The sequence below is a fragment of the Watersipora subatra genome, chromosome 2 (assembly GCF_963576615.1).
Source record: "Watersipora subatra chromosome 2, tzWatSuba1.1, whole genome shotgun sequence".
Lineage (NCBI taxonomy): Eukaryota > Metazoa > Bryozoa > Gymnolaemata > Cheilostomatida > Watersiporidae > Watersipora > Watersipora subatra.
The window spans coordinates 24,220,515-24,233,661 of NC_088709.1; the positions used below are offsets into that span (position 1 = coordinate 24,220,515).

Genomic DNA, 13,147 nt, shown 5'->3' on the forward strand with positions numbered 1-13,147 from the left:
CAGACTTACAGGTATTCAAAGCTGCTTCAAACAGTTTGTTTCTGTTATAAACCTGTAGTTCTCGACATACTAGTGAAACATTATATGGTTGTACCTCAAACTCTATTGCAAAAACCAATTATCAGTTTTTCATCTGATGTAACAGAAATAAAACTACTGCCCCAAGTGAGGATTGAACTCACGACCTTCAGATTATGAGACTGACGCGCTACCTACTGCGCTATTGAGGCACTTGGTAAGTTAATAAAAGTCAACAAATTCTCTGGGAAATAGGATTTATTAGATTAATTTCCCCAATTAAGCTAGTAGTTCAGTGCAAAAAGTCTCAAGGCAAAGTTAAATAAAACTTTTGAAGTCGGGGCATTTTGTATACCACTGAGTGTGCACTACACATGCTCAGACTTACAGGTATTCAAAGCTGCATCAAACAGTTTGTTTCTTTTATAAACATGTAGTTCTCGACATACTAGTGCAACATTATATGGTTGTACCTCAATTTCTATTGCAAAAACCAATACTCGGTTTCTCATCTGTTATAACAGAAATAAAACTACTGCCCAAGTGAGGATTGAACTCACGACCTTCAGATTATGAGACTGATACACTACCTATTGCACTATTGAGGCACTTGGTAAGTTAATAAAAGTCAACAAATTCTCTGGGAAATAGGATTTATTAGATTAATTTCCCCAATTAAGCTAGTAGTTCAGTGCAAAAAGTCTCAACGCAAATTTAGGTAAAGTTTTTGATGTCGCGGCAACTTGTATACCACTGAGTGTGCACCACAGATGCTCAGACTTACATGTATTCAAAGCTGCATCAAACAGTTTGTTTCTGTTATAAACCTGTTGTTCTCGACATACTAGTGAAACATTATATGGTTGTACCTCAATTTCTATTGCAAAAACCAATACTCGGTTTCTCATCTGTTATAACAGAAATAAAACTACTGCCCAAGTGAGGATTGAACTCACGACCTTCAGATTATGAGACTGATACACTACCTATTGCACTATTGAGGCACTTGGTAAGTTAATAAAAGTCAACAAATTCTCTGGGAAATAGGATTTATTAGATTAATTTCCCCAATTATGCTAGTAATTCAGTGCAAAAAGTCTCAAGGCAAAGTTAAATAAAACTTTTGAAGTCGGGGCAATTTGTATACCACAGAGTATGCACCACAGATGCTCAGACTTACATTTATTCAAAGGCGCTTCAAACAGTTTGTTTCTGTTATAAACCTGTTGTTCTCGACATACTAGTGAAACATTATATGGTTGTAACTCATATTCTATGAAAAAGATCGATAATCAGTTTTTCATCCAATAAAAACGAAATAAAACTACTACCCCAAGTGAGGATTGAACTCACGACCTTCAGATTATGAGACTGACGCACTACCTATTGCACCATTGAGGCACTTGGTAAGTTAATAAAAGTCAACGAATTCTCTTGGAAATAGGATTTATTAGATTATTTTAACCAATTAGGCTAGTAATTCAGTGCAAAAAGTCTCAAAGCAACTTTAAGTAAAACTTTTGAAATCGGGCATTTTGTATACCACTGAGTGTGCACTACACATGCTCAGACTTACAGGTATTCAAAGGCGCTTCAAACAGTTTGTTTCTGTTATAAACCTGTTGTTCTCGACATACTAGTGAAACATTATATGGTTGTACCTCATATTCTATGAAAAAGACCAATAATCAGTTTTTCATCTGATGTAACAGAAACAAAACTACTGCCCCAAGTGAGGATTGAACTCACGACCTTCAGATTATGAGACTGACGCACTACCTATTGCACCATTGAGGCACTTGGTAAGTTAATAAAAGTCAACGAATTCTCTGGGAAATAGGATTTATTAGATTAATTTAACCAATTAGGCTAGTAATTCAGTGCAAAAAGTCTCAAAGCAAATTTAGGTAAAGTTTTTGAAGTCGGGGCAACTTGTGTCCCACAGAGTGTGCACCACAGACGCTCAGACTTACAGGTATTCAAAGCTGCTTCAAACAGTTTGTTCCTGCAACAAAGCTGTATTTCTCGACATACTAGTGAAACATTATATGGTTGTACCTCAAATTCTATTGCTAAAACCAATAATCAGTTTTTCATCTGTTATAACAGAAATAAAACTACTGCCCCAAGTGAGGATTGAACTCACGACCTTCAGATTATGAGACTGACGCACTACCTACTGCGCTATTGAGGCACTTGGTAACTTAATAAAAGTCAACGAAATCTTTTGGAAATAGGATTTATTAGATTAATTTCCCCAATTATGCTAGTAATTCAGTGCAAAAAGTCTCAACGCAAATATAAGTAAAACTTTCGAAATCGGGCATTTTGTATACCACTGAGTGTGCACTACCCATGCTCAGACTTACAGGTATTCAAAAGCGCTTCAAACAGTTTGTTTCTTTTATAAACCTGTAGTTCTCGACATACTAGTGAAACTTTATATGGTTGTACCTCAAATTCTATTGCAAAAACCAACAATCAGATTTTCATCTGATATATCAGAAATAAAACTACTGCCCCAAGTGAGGATTGAACTCACAACCTTCAGATTATGAGACTGACGCACTACCTACTGCGCTATTGAGGCACTTGGTAAGTTAATAAAAGTCAACAAAATCTCTGGGAAATATGATTTATTAGATTAATTTAACCAATTAGGCTAGTAATTCAGTGCAAAAAGTCTCAAAGCAAATTTAGGTAAAGTTTTTGAAGTCGGGGCAACTTGTGTCCCACAGAGTGTGCACCACAGACGCTCAGACTTACAGGTATTCAAAGCTGCTTCAAACAGTTTGTTCCTGCAACAAAGCTGTATTTCTCGACATACTAGTGAAACATTATATGGTTGTACCTCAAATTCTATTGCTAAAACCAATAATCAGTTTTTCATCTGTTATAACAGAAATAAAACTACTGCCCCAAGTGAGGATTGAACTCACGACCTTCAGATTATGAGACTGACGCACTACCTACTGCGCTATTGAGGCACTTGGTAAGTTAATAAAAGTCAACAAATTCTCTTGGAAATAGGATTTATTAGATTATTTTAACCAATTATGCTAGTAATTCAGTGCAAAAAGTCTCAAAGCAAATTTAAGTAAAACTTTTGAAATCGGGCATTTTGTATACCACTGAGTGTGCACTACACATGCTCAGACTTACAGGTATTCAAAGCTGCTTCAAACAGTTTGTTTCTGTTATAAACCTGTATTTCTCGACATACTAGTGAAACATTATATGGTTGTAACTCATATTCTATGAAAAAGACCAATAATCAGTTTTTCATCTGATATATCAGAAACAAAACTACTGCCCCGAGTGAGGATTGAACTCACGACCTTCAGATTATGAGACTGACGCGCTACCTACTGCGCTATTGAGGCACTTGGTAAGTTAATAAAAGTCAACAAAATCTCTGGGAAATATGATTTATTAGATTAATTTAACCAATTAGGCTAGTAATTCAGTGCAAAAAGTCTCAAAGCAAATTTAAGTAAAACTTTTGAAATCGGGCATTTTGTATACCACTGAGTGTGCACTACACATGCTCAGACTTACAGGTATTCAAAGGCGCTTCAAACAGTTTGTTTCTGTTATAAACCTGTAGTTCTCGACATACTAGTGCAACATTATAAGGTTGTACCTCAAATTCTATAGCTAAAACTAATAATTCGTTTTTTATCTGATGACAAAGAAATAAAACTACTACCCCAAGTGAGGATTGAACTCACGACCTGCAGATTATGAGACTGACGCACTACCTATTGCACCATTGAGGCACTTGGTAACTTAATAAAAGTCAACGAAATCTCTGGGAAATATGATTTATTAGATTAATTACCCGAATTAAGCTAGTAATTCAGTGCAAAAAGTCTCAAAGCAAATTTACGTAAAGTTTTTGATGTCGGGGCAACTTGTATACCACAGAGTGTGCACCACAGATGCTCAGACTTACAGGTATTCAAAGCTGCTTCAAACAGTTTGTTCCTGCAACAAAGCTGTATTTCTCGACATACTAGTGCAACATTATATGGTTGTACCTCAAATTCTATTGCTAAAACCAATAATCAGTTTTTCATCTGTTATATCAGAAATAAAACTACTACCCCAAGTGAGGATTGAACTCACGACCTGCAGATTATGAGACTGACGCGCTACCTACTGCGCTATTGAGGCACTTGGTAGGTTAATAAAAGTCAACAAAATCTCTGGGAAATAGGATTTATTAGATTAATTTAACCAATTAAGCTAGTAATTCAGTCCAAAACGTCTCAACGCAAATATAAGAAAAGATTTTAGAATTCGGGCATTTTATATACCACAGAGTATGCACTACAGATGCTCAGACTTACAGGTATTCAAAGCTGCTTCAAACAGTTTGTTTCTGTTATAAACCTGTAGTTCTCGACATACTAGTGAAACATTATATGGTTGTAACTCATATTCTATGAAAAAGACCAATAATCAGTTTTTCATCTGTTATAACAGAAATAAAACTACTGCCCCAAGTGAAGATTGAACTGACGACCTTCAGATTATGAGACTGATACACTACCTACTGCGCTATTGAGGCACTTGGTAAGTTAATAAAAGTCAACACAATCTCTGGGAAACAGGATTTATTAGATTAATTTAACCAATCAAGCTAGTAATTCAGTGCAAAACGTCTCAAAGCAAATTTAGGTAAAGTTTTTGATGTCGGGGCAACTTGTGTCCCACAGAGTGTGCACCACAGACGCTCAGACTTACAGGTATTCAAAGCTGCTTCAAACAGTTTGTGCCTGTTACTAACCTGTGGTTTTCGACATTCTAGTGAAACATTAAAAGGTTGTACCTCAAATTCTATAGCTAAAACTAATATATCGTTTTTTATCTCATGACAAAGAAATAACACTACTACCCCAAGTGAGGATTGAACTCACGACCTGCAGATTATGAAACTGATACACTACCTATTGCACCATTGAGGCACTTGGTAGGTTAATAAAGGTCAACGAAATCTTTGTGAAACAGGATTTATTAGATTAATTTAACCTATTAAGCTAGTAATTCAGTGCCAAAAGTCTCAACGCAAATATAAGAAAAGATTTTAGAATTCGGGCATTTTATATACCACAGAGTATGCACCACAGATGCTCAGACTTACAGGTATTCAAAGCTGCTTCAAACAGTTTGTTTCTGTTATAAACCTGTAGTTCTCGACATACTAGTGAAACATTATATGGTTGTACCTCAATTTCTATTGCAAAAACCAATACTCGGTTTCTCATCTGTTATAACAGAAATAAAACTACTGCCCCAAGTGAGGATTGAACTCACGACCTTCAGATTATGAGACTGACACGCTACCTACTGCACTATTGAGGCACTTGGTAAGTTAATAAAAGTCAACAAAGTCTCTGGGAAATAGGATTTATTAGATTAATTTAACCTATTAAGCTAGTAATTCAGTGCAAAACGTCTCAACGCAAATATAAGAAAAGATTTTAGAATTCGGGCATTTTATATACCACAGAGTATGCGCTACAGATGCTCAGACTTACAGGTATTTAAAGCTGCTTCAAACAGTTTGTTTCTGTTATAAACCTGTAGTTCTCGACATACTAGTGAAACATTATATGGTTGTACCTAAAAGTGTATTGCAAAAACCAATTATCAGTTTTTCATCTGATGTAACAGAAATAAAACTACTGCCCCAAGTGAGGATTGAACTCACGACCTTCAGATTATGAGACTGATACACTACCTACTGCGCTATTGAGGCACTTGGTAAGTTAATAAAAGTCAACAAAATCTCTGGGAAATAGGATTCATTAGATTAATTTAACCAATCAAGCTAGTAATTCAGTGCAAAAAGTCTCAAGGCAAAGTTAAATAAAACTTTTGAAGTCGGGGCAATTTGTATACCACAGAGTATGCACCACAGATGCTCAGACTTACATTTATTCAAAGGCGCTTCAAACAGTTTGTTTCTGTTATACACCTGTAGTTCTCGACATACTAGTGAAACATTTCATGGTTGTACCTCGTATTCTATGAAAAAGACCAATAATCAGTTTTTAATCCAAAAAAAAAGAAATAAAACTACTACCCCAAGTGAAGATTGAACTGACGACCTTCAGATTATGAGACTGACGCACTACCTACTGCACTATTGAGGCACTAGGTAAGTTAATAAAAGTCAACAAAATCTCTGGGAAATAGGATTTATTAGATTAATTTAACCTATTAAGCTAGTAATTCAGTGCAAAAAGTCTCAACGCAAATATAAGAAAAGCATGTACAATTCGGGCATTTTATATACCACAGAGTATGCGGTACAGATGCGCAGACTTACAGGTATTCAAAGCTGCTTCAAACAGTTTGTTTCTGTTATAAACCTGTAGTTCTCGACATACTAGTGAAACTTTATATATGGTTGTACCTCATATTCTATGAAAAAGACCAATAATCAGTTTTTCATCTGATGTAACAGAAATAAAACTACTACCCCAAGTGAGGATTGAACTCACGACCTTCAGATTATGAGACTGACGCACTACCTACTGCACTATTGAGGCACTTGGTAAGTTAATAAAAGTCAACAAATTCTCTGGGAAATATGATTTATTAGATTAATTTAACCAATTATGCTAGTAATTCAGTGCAAAAAGTCTCAAAGCAAATTTAAGTAAAACTTTTGAAGTCGGGGCAACTTGTATACCACTGAGTGTGCACTACACATGCTCAGACTTACAGGTATTCAAAGGCGCTTCAAACAGTTTGTTTCTTTTATAAACCTGTAGTTCTCGACATACTAGTGAAACTTTATATGGTTGTACCTCAAATTCTATTGCAAAAACCAGTAATCAGTTTTTCATCTGATGTAACAGAAATAAAACTACTGCCCAAGTGAGGATTGAATTCACGACCTTCAGATTATGAGATTGACGCGCTACCTACTGCACTATTGAGGCACTTGGTAGGTTAATAAAAGTCAACAAATTCTCTTGAAAATAGGATTTATTACATTAATTTAACCAATTATGCTAGTAATTCAGTGCAAAAAGTCTCAAAGCAAATTTAAGTAAAACTTTCGAAATCGGGCATTTTGTATACCACTGAGTGTGCACTACAGATGCTCAGACTTACAGGTATTCAAAGCTGCTTCAAACAGTTTGTTTCTGTTATAAACCTGTATTTCTCGACATACTAGTGAAACATTATATGGTTGTACCTCAAATTCTATTGCTAAAATCAATAATCAGTTTTTCATTTGTTATACCAGAAATAAAACTACTGCCCCAAGTGAGGATTGAACTCACGACCTTCAGATTATGAGACTGACGCGCTACCTACTGCGCTATTGAGGCACTTGGTAGGTTAATAAAAGTCAACAAAATCTTTTGGAAATATGATTTATTACATTAATTTAACCAATTATGCTAGTAATTCAGTGCAAAAAGTCTCAAAGCAAATTTAAGTAAAACTTTCGAAATCAGGCATTTTGTATACCACTGAGTGTGCACTGCACATGCTCAGACTTACGGGTATTCAAAGCTGCTTCAAACAGTTTGTTTCTTTTATAAACCTGTAGTTCTCGACATACTAGTGAAACTTTATATGGTTGTACCTCAAATTCTATTGCAAAAACCAGTAATCGGTTTTTCATCTGATGTAACAGAAATAAAACTACTGCCCCGAGTGAGGATTGAATTCACGACCTTCAGATTATGAGACTGATACACTACCTACTGCGCTATTGAGGCACTTGGTAAGTTAATAAAAGTCAACACAATCTCTTGGAAATAGGATTTATTACATTAATTTAACCAATTATGCTAGTAATTCAGTGCAAAAAGTCTCAAAGCAAATTTAAGTAAAACCTTTGAAATCGGGCAACTTGTATACCACTGAGTGTGCACTACAGATGCTCAGACTTACAGGTATTCAAAGGCGCTTCAAACAGTTTGTTTCTGTTATAAACCTGTAGTTCTCGACATACTAGTGAAACATTATATGGTTGTACCTCAAACTCTATTGCAAAAACCAACAATCAGATTTTCATCTGATATATCAGAAACAAAACTACTACCCCAAGTGAGGATTGAACTCACGACCTTCAGATTATGAGACTGACGCACTACCTACTGCACCATTGAGGCACTTGGTAAGTTAATAAAAGTCAACACAACCTCTTGGAAATAGGATTTATTACATTAATTTAACCAATTATGCTAGTAATTCAGTGCAAAAAGTCTCAAAGAAAATTTACGTAAAGTTTTTGATGTCGGGGCAACTTGTATACCACAGAGTGTGCACCACAGATGCTCAGACTTACAGGTATTCAAAGCTGCTTCAAACAGTTTGTTTCTGTTATAAACCTGTATTTCTCGACATACTAGTGCAACATTATATGGTTGTACCTCAAATTCTATTGCTAAAACCAATAATCAGTTTTTCATCTGTTATAACAGAAATAAAACTGCTGCCCCAAGTGAGGATTGAACTGACGACCTTCAGATTATGAGACTGACGCACTACCTACTGCACTATTGAGGCACTTGGTAAGTTAATAAAAGTCAACAAATTCTCTTGGAAATAGGATTTATTAGATTATTTTAACCAATTATGCTAGTAATTCAGTGCAAAAAGTCTCAAAGCAAATTTAAGTAAAAATTTCGAAATCGGGCATTTTGTATACCACTGAGTGTGCACTGCACATGCTCAGACTTACGGGTATTCAAAGCTGCTTCAAACAGTTTGTTTCTTTTATAAACCTGTAGTTCTCGACATACTAGTGAAACTTTATATGGTTGTACCTCAAATTCTATTGCAAAAACCAGTAATCGGTTTTTCATCTGATGTAACAGAAATAAAACTACTGCCCCAAGTGAGGATTGAACTCACGACCTTCAGATTATGAGATTGACGCGCTACCTACTGCACTATTGAGGCACTTGGTAAGTTAATTAAAGTCAACAAAGTCTCTGGGAAACAGGATTTATTAGATTAATTTAACCTATTAAGCTAGTAATTCAGTGCCAAAAGTCTCAACGCAAATATAAGAAAAGATTTTAGAATTCGGGCATTTTATATACCACAGAGTATGCACCACAGATGCTCAGACTTACAGGTATTCAAAGCTGCTTCAAACAGTTTGTTTCTGTTATAAACCTGTAGTTCTCGACATACTAGTGAAACATTATATGGTTGTACCTCAATTTCTATTGCAAAAACCAATACTCGGTTTCTCATCTGTTATAACAGAAATAAAACTACTGCCCCAAGTGAGGATTGAACTCACGACCTTCAGATTATGAGACTGACACGCTACCTACTGCACTATTGAGGCACTTGGTAAGTTAATAAAAGTCAACAAAGTCTCTGGGAAATAGGATTTATTAGATTAATTTAACCTATTAAGCTAGTAATTCAGTGCAAAACGTCTCAACGCAAATATAAGAAAAGATTTTAGAATTCGGGCATTTTATATACCACAGAGTATGCACTACAGATGCTCAGACTTACAGGTATTCAAAGCTGCTTCAAACAGTTTGTTTCTGTTATAAACCTGTAGTTCTCGACATACTAGTGAAACATTATATGGTTGTACCTAAAAGTGTATTGCAAAAACCAATTATCAGTTTTTCATCTGATGTAACAGAAATAAAACTACTGCCCCAAGTGAGGATTGAACTCACGACCTTCAGATTATGAGACTGATACACTACCTACTGCGCTATTGAGGCACTTGGTAAGTTAATAAAAGTCAACAAAATCTCTGGGAAATAGGATTCATTAGATTAATTTAACCAATCAAGCTAGTAATTCAGTGCAAAAAGTCTCAAGGCAAAGTTAAATAAAACTTTTGAAGTCGGGGCAATTTGTATACCACAGAGTATGCACCACAGATGCTCAGACTTACATTTATTCAAAGGCGCTTCAAACAGTTTGTTTCTGTTATAAACCTGTTGTTCTCGACATACTAGTGAAACATTTCATGGTTGTACCTCGTATTCTATGAAAAAGACCAATAATCAGTTTTTAATCCAAAAAAAAAGAAATAAAACTACTACCCCAAGTGAAGATTGAACTGACGACCTTCAGATTATGAGACTGACACGCTACCTACTGCGCTATTGAGGCACTAGGTAAGTTAATAAAAGTCAACAAAATCTCTGGGAAATAGGATTTATCAGATTAATTTAACCAATTAGGCTAGTAATTCAGTGCAAAAAGTCTCAACGCAAATATAAGAAAAGCATGTACAATTCGGGCATTTTATATACCACAGAGTATGCGGTACAGATGCTCAGACTTACAGGTATTCAAAGCTGCTTCAAACAGTTTGTTTCTGTTATAAACCTGTAGTTCTCGACATACTAGTGAAACTTTATATATGGTTGTACCTCATATTCTATGAAAAAGACCAATAATCAGTTTTTCATCTGATGTAACAGAAATAAAACTACTACCCCAAGTGAGGATTGAACTCACGACCTTCAGATTATGAGACTGACGCACTACCTACTGCACTATTGAGGCACTTGGTAAGTTAATAAAAGTCAACAAATTCTCTGGGAAATATGATTTATTAGATTAATTTAACCAATTATGCTAGTAATTCAGTGCAAAAAGTCTCAAAGCAAATTTAAGTAAAACTTTTGAAGTCGGGGCAACTTGTATACCACTGAGTGTGCACTACACATGCTCAGACTTACAGGTATTCAAAGGCGCTTCAAACAGTTTGTTTCTTTTATAAACCTGTAGTTCTCGACATACTAGTGAAACTTTATATGGTTGTACCTCAAATTCTATTGCAAAAACCAGTAATCAGTTTTTCATCTGATGTAACAGAAATAAAACTACTGCCCCAAGTGAGGATTGAACTCACGACCTTCAGATTATGAGACTGACGCGCTACCTACTGCGCTATTGAGGCACTTGGTAGGTTAATAAAAGTCAACAAAATCTCTTGGAAATAGGATTTATTAGATTAATTTAACCAATCAAGCTAGTAATTCAGTGCAAAATGTCTCAAAGCAAATTTAGGTAAAGTTTTTGAAGTCGGGGCAACTTGTGTCCCACAGAGTGTGCACCACAGACGCTCAGACTTACAGGTATTCAAAGCTGCTTCAAACAGTTTGTTCCTGCAACAAAGCTGTATTTTTCGACATACTAGTGAAACATTATATGGTTGTACCTCAAATTCTATCGCTAAAACCAATAATCAGTTTTTCATCTGATATATCAGAAACAAAACTACTGCCCAAGTGAGGATTGAACTCACGACCTTCAGATTATGAGACTGACACGCTACCTACTGCACTATTGAGGCACTTGGTAAGTTAATAAAAGTCAACAAAGTCTCTGGGAAATAGGATTTATTAGATTAATTTAACCTATTAAGCTAGTAATTCAGTGCAAAACGTCTCAACGCAAATATAAGAAAAGATTTTAGAATTCGGGCATTTTATATACCACAGAGTATGCACTACAGATGCTCAGACTTACAGGTATTCAAAGCTGCTTCAAACAGTTTGTTTCTGTTATAAACCTGTAGTTCTCGACATACTAGTGAAACATTATATGGTTGTACCTCAAACTCTATTGCAAAAACCAATTATCAGTTTTTCATCTGATGTAACAGAAATAAAACTACTGCCCAAGTGAGGATTGAACTCACGACCTTCAGATTATGAGACTGACACGCTACCTACTGCACTATTGAGGCACTTGGTAAGTTAATAAAAGTCAACAAATTCTCTGGGAAATATGATTTATTAGATTAATTTAACCAATTATGCTAGTAATTCAGTGCAAAAAGTCTCAAAGCAAATTTAAGTAAAACTTTTGAAGTCGGGGCATTTTGTATACCACTGAGTGTGCACTACACATGCTCAGACTTACAGGTATTCAAAGCTGCATCAAACAGTTTGTTTCTTTTATAAACATGTAGTTCTCGACATACTAGTGCAACATTATATGGTTGTACCTCAATTTCTATTGCAAAAACCAATACTCGGTTTCTCATCTGATGTAACAGAAATAAAACTACTGCCCCAAGTGAGGATTGAACTCACGACCTTCAGATTATGAGACTGACGCGCTACCTACTGCGCTATTGAGGCACTTGGTAAGTTAATAAAAGTCAACAAATTCTCTGGGAAATAGGATTTATTAGATTAATTTCCCCAATTAAGCTAGTAGTTCAGTGCAAAAAGTCTCAAGGCAAAGTTAAATAAAACTTTTGAAGTCGGGGCAACTTGTATACCACAGAGTATGCACCACAGATGCTCAGACTTACATTTATTCAAAGGCGCTTCAAACAGTTTGTTTCTGTTATAAACCTGTTGTTCTCGACATACTAGTGAAACATTATATGGTTGTAACTCATATTCTATGAAAAAGATCGATAATCAGTTTTTCATCCAATAAAAACGAAATAAAACTACTACCCCAAGTGAGGATTGAACTCACGACCTTCAGATTATGAGACTGACGCACTACCTATTGCACCATTGAGGCACTTGGTAAGTTAATAAAAGTCAACGAATTCTCTTGGAAATAGGATTTATTAGATTATTTTAACCAATTAGGCTAGTAATTCAGTGCAAAAAGTCTCAAAGCAACTTTAAGTAAAACTTTTGAAATCGGGCATTTTGTATACCACTGAGTGTGCACTACACATGCTCAGACTTACAGGTATTCAAAGGCGCTTCAAACAGTTTGTTTCTGTTATAAACCTGTTGTTCTCGACATACTAGTGAAACATTATATGGTTGTACCTCATATTCTATGAAAAAGACCAATAATCAGTTTTTCATCTGATGTAACAGAAACAAAACTACTGCCCCAAGTGAGGATTGAACTCACGACCTTCAGATTATGAGACTGACGCACTACCTATTGCACCATTGAGGCGCTTGGTAAGTTAATAAAAGTCAACGAATTCTCTGGGAAATAGGATTTATTAGATTAATTTAACCAATTAGGCTAGTAATTCAGTGCAAAAAGTCTCAAAGCAAATTTAGGTAAAGTTTTTGAAGTCGGGGCAACTTGTGTCCCACAGAGTGTGCACCACAGACGCTCAGACTTACAGGTATTCAAAGCTGCTTCAAACAGTTTGTTCCTGCAACAAAGCTGT

General features: G+C 35.6%; 1 protein-coding gene and 13 non-coding genes across 14 annotated transcripts in view; all 14 read right to left on the minus strand.

Moving 5' to 3' along the window:
• The window catches only part of LOC137388081 (uncharacterized), a 105,293-nt gene that overhangs the window by 21,660 nt on the left and 70,486 nt on the right, over positions 1-13,147 (minus strand). The window lies entirely within an intron of this gene.
• Trnam-cau (transfer RNA methionine (anticodon CAU)) lies at positions 158-230 on the minus strand. Its single transcript has one exon. It is a non-coding gene; the product is annotated as a tRNA-Met (tRNA).
• Trnam-cau (transfer RNA methionine (anticodon CAU)) lies at positions 2,140-2,212 on the minus strand. The gene has a single exon. It is a non-coding gene; the product is annotated as a tRNA-Met (tRNA).
• Positions 2,536-2,608, minus strand: Trnam-cau (transfer RNA methionine (anticodon CAU)). Its single transcript has one exon. It is a non-coding gene; the product is annotated as a tRNA-Met (tRNA).
• On the minus strand, positions 2,933-3,005 carry Trnam-cau (transfer RNA methionine (anticodon CAU)). The gene has a single exon. It is a non-coding gene; the product is annotated as a tRNA-Met (tRNA).
• Trnam-cau (transfer RNA methionine (anticodon CAU)) lies at positions 3,329-3,401 on the minus strand. Its single transcript has one exon. It is a non-coding gene; the product is annotated as a tRNA-Met (tRNA).
• Trnam-cau (transfer RNA methionine (anticodon CAU)) lies at positions 5,313-5,385 on the minus strand. The gene has a single exon. It is a non-coding gene; the product is annotated as a tRNA-Met (tRNA).
• Positions 5,710-5,782, minus strand: Trnam-cau (transfer RNA methionine (anticodon CAU)). Its single transcript has one exon. It is a non-coding gene; the product is annotated as a tRNA-Met (tRNA).
• On the minus strand, positions 7,298-7,370 carry Trnam-cau (transfer RNA methionine (anticodon CAU)). The gene has a single exon. It is a non-coding gene; the product is annotated as a tRNA-Met (tRNA).
• On the minus strand, positions 8,883-8,955 carry Trnam-cau (transfer RNA methionine (anticodon CAU)). The gene has a single exon. It is a non-coding gene; the product is annotated as a tRNA-Met (tRNA).
• Trnam-cau (transfer RNA methionine (anticodon CAU)) lies at positions 9,280-9,352 on the minus strand. The gene has a single exon. It is a non-coding gene; the product is annotated as a tRNA-Met (tRNA).
• On the minus strand, positions 9,677-9,749 carry Trnam-cau (transfer RNA methionine (anticodon CAU)). Its single transcript has one exon. It is a non-coding gene; the product is annotated as a tRNA-Met (tRNA).
• On the minus strand, positions 10,870-10,942 carry Trnam-cau (transfer RNA methionine (anticodon CAU)). Its single transcript has one exon. It is a non-coding gene; the product is annotated as a tRNA-Met (tRNA).
• Trnam-cau (transfer RNA methionine (anticodon CAU)) lies at positions 12,059-12,131 on the minus strand. Its single transcript has one exon. It is a non-coding gene; the product is annotated as a tRNA-Met (tRNA).